The sequence below is a fragment of the Mustela nigripes genome, chromosome 9, assembly GCF_022355385.1.
Source record: "Mustela nigripes isolate SB6536 chromosome 9, MUSNIG.SB6536, whole genome shotgun sequence".
In the NCBI taxonomy this organism is placed as follows: domain Eukaryota; kingdom Metazoa; phylum Chordata; class Mammalia; order Carnivora; family Mustelidae; genus Mustela; species Mustela nigripes.
Window position 1 is genome coordinate 38,146,199 of NC_081565.1, and position 9,426 is coordinate 38,155,624.

Below are 9,426 nucleotides of genomic sequence, written 5' to 3' on the forward strand. Positions count from 1 at the left end.
CTAATCAGTGTGATATTTTAGAAATGCTAAGCAATCCTTGGGAATGAGCAATATTGTCTCCAGAATAAGCCAGTGATGTAAAGCTGTGACTTACAAGAAAGGGAGTCCTATAAGCAGGTACCGTTTTCGGACGAGACCTCTAAATGCATGGTACTTAACAGAGATGGCTAATAAATTTTGTGCTGCTTCCCATCCACACACCCTGCTGTGACTTATTCTTCACGAATGTACATTTATTTGGAAACCTCTCCTGTGTTTTTGGTTAGTAAGAAAGCTACAAAATGGAAATGCCTCTCATGACCCGTTGGCCCTACTAGAGCAATAGCCATAGGTTTCTTGTTGTTAGAGGACTTTGAGGCTGTTTAGGGGTTTTGTTTTGTTTCTTTGTTTTTCTCCTTTAGGCTTTTAGTCCTAGAACTAGAGCTTAGAATTGAATTTGAGCCACAGCACTCCATAGAACAGTCTGCAAGAACTCTGCTGGGACCCCCCTGGCAAAGGATGTGTCTGGTCCTGGTTCTTTGCAGTTAAGTCTGATGCTGCTACACAAGCCAGGTCCTGCCACGGGCCAATGAGAGGACATGAATCACTTTTCAGTGGCTCTTGTTCCTAAGTGGCTGTTTTGGAAAGGAGCCCTTTGGAATTAAAAGAAATACTATTTTACATAGCCACTTATTTGGCTATTGCTCTAAGGAAAATTTCCACCAACAGGAAGAAACCATTCCAAAGATTTTACTAGATGGGAACAGCTATATGTGAATAATCAAAACTGTAAAGTAACAAGGCATAATCACTACCCATTTATGGAGAATTTTATTGGAGCTTTGCATATTATCTAGGTAGATTTTCACTAAGCTTGGGTGATAGATACCATTGTTTCCATCATGTAGATGATACATAGAGAGTTTAAGAGACTCATCCAAAGTTGCCATTTCTGTAAACTAAGAGAGCTGAACTAGGACCAGGGTCTCTCAGATTCCAGTCGGTGTTTTAGGCAACTATTCAAAGTACCTACAAATAAGTTAGAACCTTCTTTTATGTGAACCCCAGAAACTTGGAACCATGTTCCTCTGTTTAGGGTGGGATCAGCAGTTAAAATTTTCATTCCTTGAATTTGTAGCATAGACATTTTATATTGAATAGCTAAATTATTTAAAAAGAACAAACATTTGTAAGAAACACTTCAAAAGTACTCATTAACAAAGTTACAGGAAATATGGAATCATAAAACCTCTAGTTAGAAAGGGTCTCAGAAGTAATAGATCCTTCTCTTCCCCATCCTAACGCTTCTCATCACTCTCACGGGCTCATTTAAACTCTCCTTTTCTTGGCAGGAAGCTCTTAGCTTGTAAAGCTCTGTGCCTTTAAGACATTTCACAACTTGGACATCTTTTCCTTTCAGCCCCTACTTCCTTCAAAATTAAACCAAATGGTGTGGGTTAATTCCTGTTGACTCCCAACACACCCTCCTAGGGACCAAAGTTTGTTTTTAAGATTTTTTTCTTTTAATTTGACACAGACAGTGAGAGAGGGAGAGAGCAGGCAGAAGGAAGGGGGAGTGGCAGGCAGGGGAAAAGCAGGGTCCCCGCTGAGCAAGGAGTCTGATGTGGGGGTCAATCCCAGGACCCTGAGACCATGACCCAAGCCAAAGGTAGCTGTCCAACTGACTGAGCCACCCAGGCACCCTATGCAACAAGGAGACCTTAAACCTTCTGTGTTTACTTTCCTCTGGAGAACTTATACTACTTCCTTATGTGTTTATTCTTCCAACTTCTTTGGAGTTATACTGTCCAATGAGGTCACCATTAACTACGTCAGGCTAATGAACACTTGAAGTGTGGCTAGGTAGAATTGAAAGGAGCTGTATGTGTAAAATATATACTAGATTCCAAGGATACCTGGATGGTGCAGTGGGTTAAGCCCCTGACTCTTGGCTTCAGTCTCAGAGTCTTGAGATCAAGCCCCACATCAGCCTGCATGTTTGGTGCAGGGTCTGTTTCAGATTCTCTCTTCTTCTCCCTTTGACCCTGCCCCTCATGCTGTCTCTCTCTCAAATAAATAAATAAATCTTAAAAAAACAAACAAACAAACAAAAACCAAAAAAACCCACACTAGATTCTGAAGCCTTGGTACCCTCCAAAAAAGAATGATCGATGTCATTAATAAATTTTTGTATTGATTACATGTTAAAATTACATTTTAGATACATTGGGTTTAAATATATTATTAATATTAGTTTCACCTGCTTCTTTTAATTTTTTAAAGATGGCTATTAGAAACTAAAATGACAGAAGTCACTCACATTTTGTTTCTATCGGACAGTGCTGGATAAGAGCATAGATTAAACAGCAAAGGAAGTATAACTTGTGTTGATTGTGTCCTGAGCTTGAAAGGCCTTTAAAGAACATTTATGAATCACTCTGAGTGTGCCCAGTATTGCCCACAGCTTACACAAATACACAGTGTCTTCACTCAAGATTCATGTCTTCTATATTGTATGGTAAATATAGCAACATGTCAATATCCACAATTGTTTGAGCCCATCACCTTTCCTAGTTCTTTGCTTGTTGTGTTCTGTGAAGTAGTTAAACAATTAGGAAAAGCTAGCAAGAACGGAGGTAAAGAAAGAAGAGGACACAGTTCTGCAAGGTAATTAGGAGACAATTGTAATTTCCATCTAAAAGTGATGAATGGGAAGGCATCAAGCCATTAACCCAGGGTATGTATGCTCTCTGGCAGGCCTTTGGCAAGCCAGCACAACACCTACTTAAGTGGGTCACAGCCTGATTGTTAATTTCCATTCATGGGGTTTGTTTCATTTTCTGTTGTCTCAGTTAGCTCCAAGATGGTGCTTTAAATAGTTGTGAAGGCATCTGTAGAGGTAGTCAAAGTTTCCAAAGGGGCTATCATTAACTTCCTTTGTCAGGATTTCTCCACTTTCTGATGAGTCTTCAGCAGAATCTGAGCTATTCTCCTGGAATCCAACCAGCAAGCTGTTATCAGAATTCTCCAGCTTCTCCTGGATACCATTGCCAACAAACTGGAAAGAATCGTGTAGGAGGAAATGCCAGCCTTGCTGAGTCAAGCAACTTCTTCAACCCAAAGTTGTCTGGTAATTATCATCACGGCATTCCTAGGACCACGGGAAGTATAGCCAGTTCTGGTCCAGCTCCATCAAATTCGCTCAGTATGGAGAAGGGCACTATCCAGGGTAGTGAAATATTCCAACTCCATGCAGAGAAGAGTTGGCAGATTCGAGCCAGGAGAGTTAGGCTATATGCAGGCAGCAGGTGTTGTTATTAACTTTCTTAATTCTGGGGTTCCTTTAGTGTGATTAGATTATGGATGAGAGAGAGAATAAAATTTGAGAGTTGATCAAGACTGTGCTCAATTCAGATGTAGTCTGGATGAGGGTGAGTGGTCCAGCTGAAATACTCCCCAAAGTGACTCTACTTTGGAAGTTTAGTTGAAACAGGGCTTTGGAGTCAAACAAATTGGAGTAGAGTGGTGATTCTGCAAATTAACTGTATAGTCTTATACAGTATAGTCTTGACCAAATCACTTCACCCCCCTGAGTTTCCATTTTCTCATCCATTAGGTAGGCATATACTAGCTCCCTTCTGGGGTTGTTGTCAGGCTAACTTGAGATATATATATATATATAAACACTTGGAATCTAGCACAGGGAATGCGATGAATCATCCTGACCTCTCTCCTTTAGTGTGTTTTATTAACAATAATAACATAACAATAATAATATATATAATAATATATATATAATATATATATAGAGAGAGATATATATAATATAGATATCTCCCTTGTGAAATCAAATTCTAACCTTTGGCAATGATCATACTTACTCTAGTTTTTTTTTCTTTTGAGCTACTTGACTTTGGAGATTGTCCTGTTCTAATGATGATGATGATGGTGATCAATAGTAATTTTTTAAAAGATTTTATTTATTTATTTGACAGAGAGAGAGAGAGATCACAAGTAGGCAGAGCAGCAGGCAGAGAGAGGGAGAAGCAGGCTCCCTGATGAGCAGAGTCCGACGAGGGGCTCGATTCCAGGACACTGAGAGCTGATGGCAAAAGCTTAACCCATTGAGCCACCCAGGCGCCCCTCAATAGTAATTTTTTATTCAGCACCTACCCAAGTCTTGGCCCTGTATTAAGTGCTTTTCATATACTATCTTGTAAAATCGTCACAATAATCCTGCGAGGCAGGTATTCTTACCCCCATTTATAGATGAGGAATGAGGTTGAGAAAGATTGAGTGGCAGACTTCAAGGTTATGAAATTATTTAGTAGAAGATGTGGAATTTAAACCCAAGTGTGATGGTCTCCAACGTTATCATTCTTTTTTTTTTTAATATTCTTATTTATTTATTTGACACAGAGAGATCACAAGCAGGCAGAGAGGCAGGCAGAGAGAGAGAGGGGGAAGCATGCTCCCCGCCTCAAGCTGAGAGCCCGATGCGGGACTCGATTCCAGGACCCCGGGATCATGACCCGAGCCGAAGGCAGCGGCTTAACCCACTGAACCACCCAGGCGCCCCCTCATTCTTTTTTTTTTTTTTTAAAGATTGTATTTATTTGTTTGACAGAGAGAGATCACAAGTAGACAGAGAGGTTGGCAGAGAGAGACAGAGAAGGAAGCAGGCTCCCTGCTGAGCAGAGAGCCCAATGTGGGACTTGCTCTCAGGACCCTGAGATCATGACCTGAGCTGAAGGCAGAGGCATAACCCACTGAGCCACCCAGGTGCCCCCAACGTTATCATTCTTAAATACTCTTATATTGTAACCATAATATATATAATAATATATATATAATATATATATAGAGAGAGAGATATAATATAGATATCTCCCTTGTGAAATCGAATTCTAACCTTTGGCAATGATCATACTTACTCTAGTTTTTTTTTCTTTTGAGCTACTTGACTTTGGAGATTGTCCTGTTCTAATGATGATGATGATGGTGATCAATAGTAATTTTTTAAAAGATTTTATTTATTTATTTGACAGAGAGAGAGATATCACAAGTAGGCAGAGCAGCAGGCAGAGAGAGGGAGAAGCAGGCTCCCTGATGAGCAGAGAGTCCGACGAGGGGCTCGATTCCAGGACACTGAGATCATGCTATCAGTGTGCCTTATTTTTCTTCAAACTAAAAGACTTCCTATGTCCATAAAGGTATCAAAATGGGCTTTAAAAAGGGACCATTCCCAGGGGCCCATGGGTGGTTCAGTTGGTTAAGCCACTGCCTTCAGCTTGGGTCATGATCCCGGAGGCCTGGGTTGATCCCCCCATTGGGCTCCCTGCTCTGTGGGGAGTCTGCTTCTCCCTCTGACCTTCTCCCTTCTCATGTTTGCTCTCTCACTCACCCTTTCTCTCAAATAAATAAATAAAACCTTAAAAAAAATGTGGGGCACCTGGGTGGCTCAGTGGGTTAAAGCCTCTGCCTTCGGCTCAGGTCATGATCCCAGGGTCTTCGGATTGAGCCCCGCATCAGGCTCTCTGCTTAGCAGGGAGCCTGCTTCCCTTCCTCTCTCTCTGCCTGCCTCTCTGCCTACCTGTGATCTCTGTCTGTCAAATAAATAAATAAAATCTTAAAAAAAAAAAAGGAACCATTCCCAATTTTAAATATCTTAAATAGCTTAAACATATCTAATATTTGATTGAAACAAAAATTTTAAATGAAAGATAATCGGGAACTATTTATGATGAAGGGATATTTAATTTCTTATTCTGTATGGAAATTTAGAGAATAAATACATTCTCTAATGTATTGGGGAAAAGAAAGTTACGTTTAAACCAAAATCTGAAAGAACTAATTATAGTGGTATACAGAATTTAGAAATAATTGTAGTACTCGATGTTTTATTATTTTTTTATTCAAGAAAATGTTTGAGAAATTGTAGACATGAAAGCTTGTTTGTGTTCTTTAAAGATTCTGAACGTTACTTTTATTTTTTATAAGAGCTCAAAAATTATGTAATACCCACCTGTTCCCATATCACAAAATATGAGAATATTAGATAAATAAGAGGAATTTGAGAATATGAAAATAAAAAAAAATTCAGAAATTGGAGTACACAAATCTATTTATGAGGCCAAAGAAATAACGCTTCAGATAAATAAAGGCACAGACCACTGAGTGTTTTTCATGGGAGGGATGGGGAAGCACTTCTATCTGTGGAGATGACAGCCTGCAAGTTCCTGCTGCCTTGAGGGTCCTACTAGAATTGTTTTTCTTGGGTTTTGCTCAAAGAACAGATGTCTTTCTAAAGCTAGTATTGTCAAATCCAATTTATTTTTTGGATTTACTCTTCTAAACTTTGCCTTTTCCTTCTTAATTAAAGGTATATCTTTCTAAGGTATTAAAAGCCCTACTTTAAGTAATGATGAGATTATCCAGATTAAGTAAAACCTCTTTGAGTAATTGGCTTATCAATGTAACTCACATTAACTGCTCAGAGAAAAATTAGTAAATCTCATGTTGGTGCAATAAGCTTCACCTTTTGTGTTAAACTTGATAAAAGCTATTTTTGAAGAAATAGAAGGATCATTTTCCTTTTATCAATCTCATTTACTGAAATAGCCCCTGTCCAGGTCACCAATGACCTGAATACTATTTAATCCATGGCTTTATTTGCACCTCCCAGAACTGTTGATCATGCTTCCTTCTTGAAACTTTCATTTGGCTTGAGACATCAATATCTCTTGGTTTTCCTTCTATTCCACTGGCTGGTCAGGTCCTTTTTATGTACTGACTGCTAAGTGTTAGGAAACTTACGGGTTTAGGCTAAAAACTTTTAAATTCTTTATTTACTCTGTAGGTAACACCATCCCCAGTCTCTTAGCTTTGAAAGCATCTACACACCCACAATTCCCAAACTTACGTTTCTAGCCCAACCTCTTTCCTAAATTACAAGCTCATGGCCAACCATCCACTCACTCTTTCACTCAAATATCTAATAGGATCTCAAACTTACCCTGTCCCCAATCAAACTCCTGATTCTACAACAACATCATCAGTTGCCCCACTGACAAACCTCTCCTGAATAGTCTTCTACATCTCAGGAAATGAGCTCTGTCTTTCCAGTTGCCCAGGCAAATACCTTATTTCATGTCTTCCTCTGTACCCTATATGCATCAGTAAATCCTATTAGTTTTACCTGCAAAATACTGTGTATAAAAAATCTCAACGCGTTTCACCACCACCATTGCTATTTTCTTGGTCCCAGTTTTCATCATGCCTCACCTCCTCACCTGAATTATTTCAATAACTTTCTAATGGGACCCTGTTTTCCTTCCCCTTTCCCTAACCCTTCCCCACCACAATCTATTCTCAACATAGAGGCCAAATGATCTATTTAACTTGCAGGTAAGATCAAGTCACACTTTTCCTCAAAACATTTGATTGCTAATCATTCAGAGTAAAATCAAAAACAGTATGACCTGACATTATGACCAGCTACCTCTCTGACTCCACATTTTTAATCTCATGCCCCCTGTTCTCCTTGTACACACTCTATTCCAGCTACACCAAAAATTTCCTAGAACAACCACCTCTCATTTCAGATTCAAGGGCTGATAGACTAGAGGATTCCATCTGTACCTCCCATTCAAGACAATTGAAAAAGCTGAAATACACACATACACACACAGACACACATTCTTGCATGCATTGGAGACCTAATGAGATAGTAAGAAATTAAAACAAGGAAATGATTATAGTTCAAAAAGGTGAACCAAAGGAGGATTTACTGATAGTCAAAAGGAAACTGAAAAGCAGAGCTTCACTGAGGTCTTGGGAAATGACCCACACTATATCCTGGAATCCAAGGACTGAAATTTGATTCTGAGGCTTTTTGACAACCCACTGAAAGCAGCTGAGACCCAGAGTTAAGGTTTTGAGGACTCAGTTGCATGAAGGTTTCAGGATTGGCATTCATCCCCTTCAAAGACAGAGGCCCTAATGTAATATCTCTTCCTTTTTTTTTTTTAAAGACCTTATTTATTTATTTGACAGACAGAGATCACAAGTAGGCAGAGAGGCAGGCAGAGAGAGAGAGGAGGAAGCAGGCTCTCTCCTGAGCAGAGAGCCCAATGTGGGGCTCGATCCCAGGACCCTGTGATCATGACCAGAGCCGAAGGCAGAGGCTTTAACCCACTGAGCCACCCAGGCGCCCCATATCTCTTCCTCTTGAGACACTCAAAAGGCTACAAGCCTGGGGTCTGGTGGTCTGGATTTTCTTCCAGCCTGCAAAAAAAAAAAAAAAAAAAAAAAAAAAAAAACCTGAAACAAAACAAAACAAAAACAAACAAACAAAAACCTCACAAAACAAACAAACAACCAAAAAACCCTCAAAGCTTGGTCCCAGACAGCTAAAGTATTAAGGTATATTGTAAAGAAAAAAGATCTAACATCATGCTGGGTTTCAAATTCTCACTAAATATAATTTTAATTTGTCTAGCAAACAGTCAAATATTATAAGGTAAACAAATATTCAGAACAAATGGCAAATATTGTGGTTCCAAACCACCTCTCCACTTAGCATATGAGAAGATGCTCAACATCATTAGTTACCAGGGATATGGCAATGAAAACCACCGCAACACACTTCCCATCAGAAAAAAAAATTTTAAAGTAACTGATAGCATAAAGTGCTAGTGAGGATACAGGGCAATTGGAACTCACATGCATCACTGGTGTGAATTCAAAATGTATAGACACTTGGAAAAACAGTTTGGCAGTTATAGGGGTGAGAGGTAAAAAAAAGAAAAGAGTTTGGCAGTTATTAAAAAGTTAAACATACACATACACATATGACCCAGAAATCCCACTTCTAGATATTTACCCATGAGAAAATAAGGTATATAGCCACACAAAAACCTGTTCACAAATATTTATAATGGCTTTTTCACAATTGGCAAAAATTAGAATTATTTATCCATCGGTGAATGAACAAGTTGCTATAAACACATAATGGATTACTGGTCCATGGTATTTGCAAGGAGAATCACTTTTTTAAAAAATTATGTTGACCCTTTCAGAACTGGTGTGACATTTCAGTCACCTCTGTGGATAGCTGATGAAACAGAAGAGCTCTTGAGAACCAGAGGATGATAAACCTTTTTAATTCAGGGCAGGGCAGGAAGCCCTGTGGCTTACATTTGTCCCTTCCATTTGGCTCCCTTGGTACCTCATCTGACTTCCTGCTCCTTCAGATGTTCCTGCTGTCGCCTGTGGCTGGGGTCACAGACAGACAGCCTGTGAGACAGACAGACAGCCAAGGATGTTTTCACAGGAAGGGCATTTGCTGTAGGCTTAGCTGCCTCACTGATTTGGCCAGTGTTTCCCATAGCCCTTGTTTTACACTTCTTGTAGTGACCCAGAATTGCCAAGTGCAGACGCTCGTAC